The following is a 14,291-nucleotide window of genomic DNA, read 5'->3' on the forward strand; positions in this document are numbered from 1 at the left end:
CTGTACTTATTTTCAATATTACCGTATTACACTGTTGTACTATGCCTTATGTAATCTGGGCATCATTGAAAATGAGGGCACTGCCCTCAATGCATTTCCTAGAAAATGAATAAAGGTTACAGAATAAAGGAACAGAATGGGCTACATGCTGAAGGCTCCCACTGTGCCTTATCACTAAGCATTAGCCTATGAAAGCTTCAAAGCAAAAAAGGTCAGGTGACCAAGGTCAGTGATCCGATTAAATTAACTTCATTGGGTTGGCTGGTACAAAGTGGGAAAATGTAGTAATTTCAATGAACAGATCACGTTTTGTGTTAAACCTTTTTTGATCAACGTGACTGACTAGCCTCTTCTGATATTAAAACAATTCTTAATCAGTGCAAGCGTGCATTATCTAAGAACTGTAAAATGTTAGGGCCGCGGGGTGACTGGTTGGCACAGGGGTAAAGTTCTAAGTTCTTGCCCACCACCCCAGAAATGGGTTTACCGTTTGAATCATTGGTGGTGCATTCACCCAGTGAATTGCAAATGGTTTTCAACATGGGATAAAAATTTAGAGGAAGAAAAAAAAAGAAACAAAAATCATTTTCTGTCTTGTTCTGCAGACTCCCTCCCTCAGTGTCTGCAAGACTTGCAAATAAACCATGCAAAGTTGAGCTAACTTTACATACCTACTGAGCTAATGCATGTCAGTGGGGTTTCGCTCCGAATGTGTGGGTGGTTTTCCGATGTTGACAAAATGTCACTAGCTCAGTCCTTATCATGATGTAAGAACTGTCAGAGTATGTACAGCCTGGCTTCATAACGTAGCTTAATAAAGAGGCTGTGGTTTACCGTGATTGGTGGTTTGCAATAACTGCAGCCATCGGGCGTCTGTCAGCGTCAACGCACGGAATGTTCCCTTTTGAATCAATGAAGGGTGCTCCACTGCCAACGGTTGCATTTGGACGTCGTCACCCAGTCGCCCCAGTTCTTTTTTTTTTTTTTAAACCACTTTTTTTCTTTTTCTTGATGCAGCAATGAATAAACATACATACATACATGTACATTTTGCTGTATCCGACATGTAAATATCCCCCACTCCCCCCAATCAAGGTCAGAACAAATCAAATAAAACAAACAAAGACAAACAGTACAAGACAGTAAAAGTAATTAGTAAACTAGTATTGAAAGTACTAATGAACAAAAAGTAAAACAGCAATTTCCATCAGGTTACATACATTGTATCCACCATTCAGTTAAATAATAAATTGCTCTATCCAACTGTCTACTTACTGAGGGCCTCAGAGGTCACCCAATGTCAGATTTGGTGTGAGATAACAGATTGTACAAGGGAATATGTATTTAAGTGAAAGGTATACTTTCCACAAACTCTATGAAAGGGGTCCAAGTCATAATGTATCTATCTTTAGAACCACTACAGTTGTACCTTAGTTTTTCTAGAGGAATCATGGAGAGAACCTCTTTGACCCCCCAAAAACAGCAATCACCGGGGCAGGGATCCACCGTTCCACCACATACATAAGACACTGCCTCGAAAAACGCTGGGTCAAAATATATGACCCAGCGTGGCAGGCTTGTGCTGGCATCTCGAACAGCCAGCATCAAAACCAGGGTAAATCTTGGCTAGTTTTTCATTGGAGTAGTGGAGTCTATGTACAACCTTGAATTCGATGAGGCCGTGTCTTATACACAAGGAGGTGGTGTGAATTCTTCTTACACAGTTAAGCCAAGACTCGTCCGATAGCATGATGCCCAGATCTGTTTCCCAAGCCAATTTAGTGTTATCAAATGAAAGGGGGTTGATATTTTGTAGTTCATTTTTGATATATTCTTTTTCCTCAAGGGATGGAGTTCGAGTATTATGTTTATAGCAGTCTTAGGTGGCGGGGATGGGAAAGGGAAGTGTTTTTGAGCGAAACTGCGCACCTGCAGGTATCTAAAGAAATGGTTATTCGGGATGTCGTTGTCTTGTTTCAGGAATTCAAACGAGGCAAATGAGCCCTCAATGAAGAGGTCTTCAAAGTAGACCAGACCAGATCTGTGCCAAACTTTAAAGGCTGCGTCGTTCTGTGATGGTGGGAATAGGTGGTTACCAACCAATGGGAGGAGTGTGTTTGCCTCTTTGAGTTAAGCTCCATTGAGACCCAAGTTGGACCCTCCCCAGTTCATTTTTGACGCCGTCCAAACGCAATGCAACGCACTCAGCGTTAACTGTTTTTAAATCACTGTAAAACTAACAGCATCTTGGGGGTTATTGTTTTATAATAATCATTCTCCAGCCAAGAAATATAGTTATTCAGCAAATTAGCAGAATCGTTGCTAAGCAACACAGAAAGCAACACAGACGCAGCAACAAAAAAACACTAGGCTTCACCTTTCCCATTTCTCACTCTGGCATAAAAAACGACGGAGAGCTTAATTTCTTGACTTTTCCAGCACTTCAATTTCCCTGTCATCGACATCCACACTTAGCCCACCCAGTAAATCAAGATCTACGACAACTGTCACGTCACACATTGTGTGGCCTTCTAAAAACGTACTCTTTTGCACCTCCTAGAGGCGATTGCTGTAACAGAGCCAGTAATTAGTGTCTAGTAATTTCAGATGTGTTAGCTCAGCTCAATTGTTTCCAGCACACCTGAAAACCTAATTTGTTTGTAGGCTCATGCAGTTTGAGGCAGAGCTCCTCTTCCCTTTTCTTCTGTTGTGCCTTGGAAAGCCTTTGCTTGTGAGTTTTCAGTGTTTATAAACACTGAAAACTCACAAGCAAAGGCATTTCTGTATTTTGTACAAGTGTGCATTTAAATAATAATGTAATTCATGTGTGGTTTTGAGTTTAAAATACATTTCATGATGCTGTAAAAAATACTAAGCTAAGCTGAATGTAGCTTTTGTCATTATGCTAGACTACAGTAGCTTTTTGTCAACATGCACAGAGGTTATTGTATGCTGTAATTGTCTCCACCAGGCCGAAGGCATGGGGAGAGAGTATGTTTTGCACTCCGTCCGTCCGTCCGTCCGTGTGTCCGTCCGTCCGTCCGTCCTTCCGTCTGTGGACAGCTAATCTCCGGCACTGTTAACCCGGTCGATGCCAAATTTTACACACACACTCCCTGGATGCCAACGATGAACCTCTGCCCCAAAATTTCCAGAACGGCCTGTTATAGCGCCACCAGGAGGCCGCTTTGTGCAAAACAGGTTTTTGGACAGTACACCTACATATTTTGTCCAAACATCACGCAAATTGGTACAAAAATCTCTCTAGGGCCATTCAACGAAACGGGTCTTTCAGATTTCTCAGACTCCATCCTGATTGGCTAAGATTGGCTTCCAAAGTTCGCAGGAGTGCTTAGTTTCAAACAAAATGCTGCAAATCATTAACACATCGTGTGATTTCCGTGAAATTGTGCACGCACATTCCCACTAGGCCGAGGAAGAAATGCCACATGAACATTTTCAACTCAGCCTCATGGTGGCGCTATAACTGGCCGAAAGGTGTTTTTACCTCTAACTGCACGGATCTGTGGATAACTTTGTATGCCAACTCCCTAGAGGCCAAGGAAAAACCTTTCCCTGGAATTTTTCACATCTGCTCTTTATAGCGCCACCAGGAGGCCGACATATGTAAAACACATTTTCTAATATTACTCCTTCAGATTTTATCCAAATTTCCCGCAAATCGGTACACATGCTCTCCATAGTCATGTGATCAAGACGGGTTTGTTTGATTTCTCATAATCCACCCTCATTGGCTACAATTGGCTTCTAAACTTTTCAGGAGTAGCCCGCTTTGTACCCGTTTTGTACAAATCGCCCCAACTACTCAACGCAGCGTCCGATTGTGGTGAAACTGTGCATGCATATTCCCACTAGGCTTTGGAAGAAATGCCACTTGACAGTTTTCAAATCAGCCTCATGGTGGCGCTACAACAGGCCAAGCCGCGTCGTTTATATTGCTCCTAAACATTTTGCCAAACATCACACACACACTCCTATCCCCCTGGTGGAGACCTGTGCCCAGAAGGGCACTTTTTCTAGTTGATTATACATTTGTGCTGAAGTATGTTTTCTGACCAAGACATTGTAATGTTTATTGCAGCTATCTGTAAAGGGATGTAGAAGGGACACGCATCTATCTGAGACAGAATAAAGGCTCATTCATAGTCTGGAGTTTCGGTGGTGAGGTGACCACTGCTCCGGTGGTGAGGTGACCACCGGAGCTGAAATAACGTTGAGCGGTGGTGAGTAAAAACAGAGAGAAGGGCTGGGTCGGTGGCGGTGGTTTGCTCTTCACCGCGGCTTGTGACGTCATGTTGTAGTTCGATGGTCATCTAACCACCGAAAATCCAGACTATGTACGAGCCTTAACAACGTCTGACATTTGTAGTCAAAATCTTCAAAGTAACTAGAAACTAAATAATACATATAGGCCTAGTGGAGAGAAAGTACAATAGTTAGTAGCTAATAGCTCCCAGCGTGTATAGCGAGTTTGTAGCTTTGACTTTTCCAGCATGTGACACAGTTGAACGAAGGGGCATAATTTAGGCCTACCGCTGCCCAACTCCTGTCAACACTCACACACACCCAGAGAAACAGAGATTATCAGCACAGAGCCACATTATACTGTACATGTACAGTATAGGAATAGGCATTCATGCACACACACACACACACACACACACACACACACACACACACACACACACACACACACACACACACACACACACACACACACACACACACACACACACACACACACACACACCTCCTCTGCGCCCAGCAGGATCTGACCTGGCTGCCTTCTGGATCGGGGCTGATTAGCAGCCGCTCAGAGGAAGTGTTCGAGCAGACAAAACCAACAAGCCTCAGAGCCTCTCCTCCTCCTCAGAGGAGGAGGCCGAGGTGGTGGAGGTGGTGGAGGTGGGGCGGGGCAGCTATTTCCAGCAGTCCTGACTCCTGACCAGAGAGTCCAAAAGGCCCACAGCCAACAGTTAAAGGGCCAGTGGGTCCCTGACTTCAGTGACTTCTGGCTGTCGCTCCTTAACCCTCAGCCACTCCACAAATAACCTTCCACTAGACGCGTGGAAAACCAAACAGCCCACACGAGGACATGGGAGCTCTGAACCCCACGACCTGCAAGAGCTTTGTCTGAGACAGCACACTGGAGGCACGGTAAAAAAGAAAAAGGAAAAGAAATAAGACATCGACTTGAGATGAACCAGGGCTTTAGTAAGAAAGTGCATTGCTAAGATATCTCTGGTCTATTAGACAGCGCACGGCGTCACGTTCACGGCAACCTATAGGAACACATCTGCACAAATATATATATATTATTTGTTTCTGAACTGAATTGAGAATTGAGTCTTGAGAGATTAAGTTCACAGTAACTTGCGAAACTGGACCTGCAGATGGCCGAGTGGTTAAGGCACGACATACCACATACATAATAGGCTCTAATGCAGCCGAACACAAGTCGTATAAGTTTGATTTCCGAGCCCGATGACCTTTGCTCCATGTCACTGCCTGTCTCTCTCTCCCAGTTTCCTGTCACTTTCCATTATTGAATAAAGAAATATCTTAAAAAATAAAAAGTAATTAAAGTGGACCTGGGCTATTTAAGTTTAGGAGTTGGGCCCCAGCCTGTTTAGCTTAGAAGAATACCAGGATCATATTGCAAATTAGTGTATGCTATACATTTTATATGTAGCCTATTCTATTAATCTGTTTAAATAAATATGAAATAAAATACAATATAATTTAATTTAATTGGTAGTTATTTATTGATCTTTAGGGATTGTTTGAAAAGTGACAATTAACACCCACTTGATGTTCACAGTTTACCTGCTGTCATAAGGATAAATTCCAATGCACTGATGAATCAAAGGAGTATGACAAGTGACAACAGTTACACTACACATCAGTTGTCATACTTGTGTTGCAACTCCCTTAACAATTTAGGCATTTAGCAGACGCTCTTAATCCAGAGCGACTTACATTAGGCAAGAACAAAAGTAAGGGAATGCATCACATATATAAAATGCATTTATCAAGAAACATGCGTAAGCTAAGAACGTAACTAGAACATATCTATATAATGACACTATACATATTAACTATACATATATACTATACTATGCTATACATATGTACTATGATGTGCTATGACTACATACAATGCAATTATTGTGCTGTCTACATGACATGCTATAAGTCTGTTTCAAATGCTATCTAAGTCTAAAAAGTGCTATCTAAGGGGGTAGGATAAGTGCTATGGGCCATGATGGAGTCTGAAAAAGTCTGAAAAACCACTTAAGCTCTATCAAGAATGTTGGTGCAGCATGTCCAGACAAACTGTTACTGTGCAGTATAATATACAAAACTTGGTTTCAAGAAAAACAAAAGTTCAGGAAAGGCCCATACAATTAACTTTAGCAGCCGTGGTTTGGGGGACGTGCGGAGTGGGGGTTTAACCAAATATACAATTGCAAATAAGATATAAAGCTATACTCTATATACTTTGTTGTATGCCGAATAGTTTAACCTTTTGAAGATGTTGGAAAATCTTTGGCTATACAGTAGGCCCCATTTCTATATTTTTTATAGATATGTTTGAGTGGTGAAACCACTCCTATAGACAGCTATGTGTGTCCCTGGCTGGGTCTGTCTGTCCGAGCACGAATTAACTGTTGATTTGGGGTGTTACAGTATACAGTACAGTGACAATACAGTACAGTACAGTACAGTAGAGGGACCCCCTGGGGACCCCCACATGCTAACTCTGTAATTTCTCAACCATTTCGGATGCGGTGTGGCTCACCGGAACCAGGCCGGCCCCCTGGGTGCGTGGGGGTCTGGATGTTCTGGGGACCCCCTGGGGACCCCCACACGGAGTTGCACCACTCACTTCACACGGGTGTGATTTTGTACCTTTATTGGATACTAGTACAGTGAAGAGGAAACAGAGAGAGAGAGAGACAGGGTGTGACACGCAGCAAAGGCCGCAGGGCTTGGGAATTGAACCTGCGACTTGCCTTCAGGCTGCATTAGAGCCTTATATGTGGTATCTGCCTTAACGACTATAGGCCATCGCCAGAAGGCTTCTTTTCTGTTTTGTAATTACTATGGCGTTCTTCAGTGGGTGCGGCATAAGGGAAGGCAAAACATTAGCTTAACAGAACACGATACACTCAATACATCCATGTCAATGCTGTCTAGGAATGTTGTTTCTTTGTTTTTTTTGGCACCCTGCCATCCATAACAAATCAAGATCACACACACATACCTGACTCAAAATAAAACGATTCTCAGGAGGCAGACAGTGCACAGTCACAGTGCACAGCACATCACGTACAATTCAGCAGTCAAAGTCTCAGCTGAGGGCCCTATCTTGCATCAGAGTCCCTAAATCTGTAATTTGGGGATTTAGCATTGCATAAGAGGTGTTCCCCCCTAAAAAATGCTATGTTGGACACCAGCCTTTATAGCTAGTGTGCAAGTTACTGGATACAGTAGGCAGGCTCTTAACACTAGCATGTCTGAATTAAAATCACTACTACTATGACGGCTAACGGTCAGGCTGACCGGTGTTTTTCGTGCAATTCCATTGGCCACTCTCTCCCTGCATCTCTTCACACCTCTCCCCCCGTGGCGGGGGGTTGACGACTTGCCATTGTCTTCTAAATGTCACATTCCAACTAATTCAAGGCAGCGTTTCAACTCGACAGGACAACTCAAAGTTATTTTTCAACATGTATTTATTTAGCTATGCTCAATAGATAGGTGGAAACAATACGCCAGTCAGTCAACACACCATATTTCACCATATTTTTGATGCGCTGATATATGAAATGAATATGCGCGACAGCTGTGCGTGCGTGCGTGCAAATCAGAAAAGTTTAGGCTACAGACAAAGGAGTTGGGAGTTTGGGAGCGGCCGGCTAGCCACATATTAGCCTATATATATTTTAAAAATACCCAGCATAATTGTTGGGAAGGCTAAGCCTGGCCTAGCCGCCGCCTATGATCGATGTCATTTATATATATTTGATTTATTGTGCCAGCAGAGAGATCCGTAGCAGCAGCACGGTTTATATATACACCATAGGATAGATCAAGTCATGTGACGCATCACCGCCACAAATAGTGCTACAGCGTTATCTAAAATGCACTTCCGCATACCTCACCGGCAGTTACTTGGATATTTTCTCCCTCTCCACGAGAGAGGGAGGGAGAGAGAAAAAAGAGAGCCGTGATGCGTGGAAATCAGTTCCACTGGTCGCGTGCAGAAAAGTTATTTTCTTTTTCATTTCAGTTTACCAAACTATAATTATAGTGACGATGTGAGCGCTATATATTCAATATAGCGCTAGCTATAGCTAGTTTCTGTACCATACCACGTTCCTATGTCGCGCATTTCATATCAGCGCATCTTACCGTCGAATTGATTTCTGATTGGGCTATTCTGCACATTCCTGCTCTTGTCACCTTGCAACTACGATGCAAAAAATGTGTATAAAGGATTTGATGTCACACATGCATGTATGTAACACCAAACATTTCAGGCCTACATGGTAATATTCGTTCAAAAACTATAGCCTACGGTACAAAATAAATGTAGGATGTAGCATTTATTCATATTATACACAAGTCATTTCATTGAAAACAGCCAACAGGAAATGTCATGCACAGCTCAGTCACAATGCTATAAACTTTATTATCCCATATAATTATGCTAAAGATGGCGTGTATAGTCAACATGTATTTATTTAGCTATGCTCAATAGATATAGGTGGAAACAATACGCCAGTCAGTCAACACACCATATTTTCTTTTTCATTTCAGAAACTATAATTATAGTGACGATCTGAGCGCTATATATTCAATATAGCGCTCACATGTCACTATAATTAATTACCCTTGCGCAGCAATTACACTGTCCATCTTTGTATTGAGACAATAAAATAAATACGACATTAGCGTTATATATTGTCATTTTTATATAGAGGGGATACATTATAGGGAAGGAGGTCTATCGCGTTGGAATGATTCATGTCATTGATTCATGTCATTTTTACACTGTTCGTTTAGCGTGCCCTCCGAAAAATAAAGTAAAAATATTTTTGATGCGCTGATATATGAAATGAATATGCGCGACATAGTCACAATGCTATAAACTTTATTATTCCAACATAATTATGCTAAAGATGGTGTGTATAGTCAACATATTTCTTTTTCCGTTTCGAGAAATAAAGTCAGACATCGTTATTTCTGCAAACCGCATATAAGAAATATAACATCTAAAACAACATTTAGTTTATGTAAGTTTGTAATGTAAGTTTGCCTACATGTGGACTTCCACATGTAGGTTGGAATGCAAATGACACATTAGCTTGAACAATGCCCGTCTCCAGCCGGGAGGAAGGTGTGAACAGCACGGCTTGTGGGGGAGAAAGGGTGAGGGCTCTAAGAGCGGTCCCACGGACCGCAAAAGAGCAGACATTTTAGTAGAATTATGTCTAAAATCATATTTCCAAAACGTTTCAGATGAAAAAAAAAACAGAGATGGTTTGAATCGAACATTTAGAAAAAGTCATGCAAGGGGAACTTTCTCAGGACTTCATGGGCAAAGAAAATCCACTTCAAAATTTCAAAATCGGTCAGCCTGACCGCTCCGACGCGCTAGGATCAGACTGGATTGTTTAGAACAGAAACCAAGTTAAGCCTGCATGGTGACGTGAGTTTACATACAATCATTTGTATTTACCGTATTCATACTCCTTCATAGAAAAAAAAAAAAACACAGCTAGATCTGCTGTGATTCCTATTAATTGCCTCCAATGCAATATTTGTTTGTTTGGCTTTGCCTCCAGCTAACATCATAATGTCAATTACATAATCAATATTGTTGATGCAAAAGGGATCCATAAATAAACCAGCACGATCAATTCTAATTCACGCGCATGCACGCACACACGCACGCACGCACGCACGCACGCACACACGCACACACATGCGACATGACACAAATCCAAAGTTACAGTAAGCTATGCATCTGCAAGGCACTGACACAGCCATGACTGATTCTATCATTTGAGGAGAATTACTACTGTGTCTGTTGGGGGGGAGAACGTCGCATTCAATGGATTAAGTGTGATCTGGGGTTGCGAACCCATTACTCAACGTTGACGGCCTGGGGCCTCAGCTACCGTATACTCAGTGACACAATTATTATCATCATAAGAGCACTCTCATAAACCACTTATTGTAGGCTCAGCCGGAGCTACTGGCAACTTCATGTGACACCGAGTTAATGAGCGAGTGTCACATCGCTGAGAGTCCAATTTTGATACAATTTTGCACCTTTGATGAAGTGCAGCTCATCAAGACGTTCAGCAGAGTATCGCATTGACCATGAGGTCAGGAGCCAACACACGGAACAAGACAAATATTCAATATGAAAGTCGTTCTTAATTCTGAATATTGTATGGATATACTGTATATCATCAGCCAGCTTTGGGTCCAGGTCAACTGGAAGAGAAACATCACAATATTCTATTCCATATCATGAAACCTTCCAAAAAATGTGGCCAATTATATACCGGTATTTATTTATTTTAATCACAGAATGCAGGAACATTTCCCAAAGAAAAAGCTTTTCTTGGGAAACTGCCCACCTGCAAAAAAAAGGAAAAAAATAAAAACGTCTGGGTTTCCTAGAAACATTCATTCATGTCATGAGAAACATACTTCATGGAAACAGGTACAAACAAGATATTAGCTTGCTACCAGCATCCTGTATTTATAAATACCCGTCTTTGTTCCCTGGTAATGTGGAACAGAGCCTTCTGTTACACATAGAGCACCGAAGTCTGACGTCAACATCGGTAGAGGGCGCAAATCCACAGGTTCATGTATTTTTTATTTGCATTGTAATCCCCATAGGAGGATTTTAGAATGTCTCATATAAGAACTTTTATTAAAAAATAAAAAATATAAAAAATAAACAAATCATCCATGTCACTTCACTCATGGATACATTTTTGCTAGAAACAGACTGTATCATATCATATATGAGTGACTGACTGTCACAAACGATACAGAGACACCTCCCTGACAATAACGCAGAGACAGCTTGTATATTTTTGGACCACAATGCTTATATGAGACGATATTAAGATCACCACATGTTATTCTCCATAGAGAAATTACTTCCGTGAACCAGGGGAATCGAGGGGATCAGCGAGTGACGTCAGGACTTCGGCGCTCTATTGCCAGGAAACAAAGATGGGCATATATACACCCAGGTGCTCCCAGCCTCACCAGATGCTGATCTGCCTATTATGTTGTCCACCAATGTTTTGGTCACCTTGACCACCTTCCAGGCTGATGAAACGTACTTTTGACTGATAGCCTAAATTATTAACATGCCGTTCTGTTAGTGCGTGTTAATGAAATTGGTGTCAAAACCATAATATGAACATCCTTTGCCTTTGAGCATTTTAGCTCTACAATGATCTTCCTTACCTCAGTTGTTTCCTCCAGCTCAAAAACAGGCAATGCATCCACGATTGGGCTGCATGGGTGAAACACTGATCGGGGCAAAGTGTTTGGTTATATCTGAATGGGCACCGCACTAATGATACATTACGCTGAATTGCATTGAATTTTGAGGACCAATTCTGTTAAGCAATGGCGTGCGTGCCATGCACCCCTCACAGACAACATCACTGTGAGTCAACACGTTATCCAACCATTAAGCTCACTGGACCATGAGAAGAAGGTCATAATGAGAGTCACTCACACTAATGACTCCAAAGTCACGCTCTGTGTCCACTGAGGCGTTCAACATGAAGCGTTCTTTGCCAGTACAGGGTTCCACGCACCAGCCATACACAGCAGACCAGAATCTACAGTGTATAGTATCAGTACCTTCCCTGTGTAGTTTATCTCACATATCTTTATGAGTCAGACGAGCTGTATTAGAGCGCTTTCTGAGAACAGCTGCTGGTGACGAGAGGGGAGGGAGAGGCCTGTTCTACTCCTCGTTTATCGCCTGTGACGCTAATATGCGAATTAATGTGCAGACATTATGTACACAGTACACTGGTATATTGTAGTGTGTAGAATAGATGATATGAAACGTGCGCTTGCACGCACACGCACGCGCGCACGCACGCACGCACGCTTGCACGCACACACACACACACACACACACACACACACACACACACACACACGCTTTACATAATCCTGTTGTCACTGTCGGGATGAAGAATCTGTATGAGATTCTTTCTCTGCCAGTGAGTAATTCCCTTGCTGCTGTCAAACTTTCAATTAACACTCATACCACATATATGCGCATGCCTGACGCAGGTTCGAGTCCCGATACCGACGGCTTTTGCTGCGTGTCATTCCCAGTCCCGTCCATGTTTCCTGTCCATCTTCACTGTGTCCTATCAATAAAGGCTTTGCTTTTTTCAGTTATATTATAGCGTCATACTAATGGCTGTCTAAGTGATATTTAATTTATTGTGTTATTGTGTTTATTGTGTCTGGGAAACCATTCGGTTCTGGGGGCACCACCTGCTTTTTCGTGTAGAAACAGGAACTTGGTTTGGCCGCTCCCCTTTCTTAGTCCACTTCCTCCTGAGTGCTTCTATGTTTATTCCTACTAACAACATGTGTAAGGCATATTTTGCGTACAAATGGTGCTTGACAAATCTATTATTGCTAAACTACCACAGCCATTTGGCTCCGTCTCCACGAAGAGATGTTACTAATTGCTGGAAATATTGAGCACAATCTGGACGTCTGGTGTTTAGCTTTGTGATCACAGATACTTTTTTTCCACAATTTGGTCCTGCTGTTAGCATTCTTTTCTTTTTTTCTTTTTTTTTTAAAGATATTTTTTGTGGCTTCCACCTTTATTTTATTTTATTTTATTTTATTGTATTTTATTTTATAGAGGGATAGGTATACAGTAGGCTGACAGGAAATGGGGAGAGAGATGGGGGGGGGGGGGGGGTGACACACAGCAAAGGCCGTCGGGATCGGGAGCCGAGGCACACTGCCAGACTGGATTACCAGCCAAGGTGCCCAGACGGCTACACCAGCCGCCCGGGCCCTGCTGTTAGCGTTCTAACGCTTTGCTGTACTAATGTGGGAATCGGGATAGAAATATACAAAGTCTGGACGTCTAAAATGGCTGCTGGAATTAAGTGCTGCCATTGTCACACACTCATTCAGAGGATGCAGAAACACCTTGCCAGTTGCCAAGGACTTACACTACAGTGTGGCGCTGTTGGCATGCATACAGTGTTCCGGAAGCCTTTCTCTGTTTCGGTTGATCTGGTTTAGATGATATTGTTATGTGTTTGGTTTCACACAACTTCTTCTATGGAGTCAGATCAGTGTCATGAAAAGGCACAGGGCGGTTCACAGTACTTCTCTTGTTTCTTGTGCACCTGTTCTGTACCTCGTCTGTTTTGCTAATCTGGTGTCTTATGCTGAGGAACACAGAGACAACTAAGAGACTATAGAGACTGATTTCCACCACAGGATCTGCAGGACACACAGTCACACAGACAGACACAGACAATAACACCACCTCAGGAACAAACACAGACAGAGGTATGCACAATTACACACACATACGCAGATAAATGAGCGTGGGTGCGTGGCACACACATACTCTACTGTGCACACAAAAAAACCCAGAAGCAGACATGCACGCACCGTCGACATGCACGCACCGTCGACATGCGTGCGCGCACACGCACACACGCACACGCACACGCACACGCACACACACACACACACACACACACACACACACACACACACACACACACACACACACACAAACTCATGGTCACTAGCATAAAAGCGTGGGTGATAAGGTGATACAAAGACGTGAGTGGGGAGCATGAGGAGGAGGCAGATGGAGGTGTTTTATTTGGATTTGAGCAGGTCGTTGCCAGGGACCAGATCTATCTCTATGAATTAGTCACCAGCTCTTACTTTACCTTGGTTCAATATTTATAAAACCCACAAACAGTCTTAACCACTTTCACATCGACTTAAAAAAGCTGATCTAAAACAACAGCTACATCTACATCTATCTACAAGCTCACAACACGTCATGATGCGACACCTTGTGAGCTTGTAGATCGTCTGTTTTTGCTACTTTTCATGCTGCAGTGTGACAAAAAGTTGGAAAAGTTGTAATATGGAGATACATGGTTTCTGCCGGACAGCAAGGATGAGCCCTGAGGCACTACCACAAC

The sequence above is a fragment of the Electrona antarctica genome, assembly GCF_951216825.1.
Source record: "Electrona antarctica genome assembly, chromosome: 7".
NCBI lineage: Eukaryota > Metazoa > Chordata > Actinopteri > Myctophiformes > Myctophidae > Electrona > Electrona antarctica.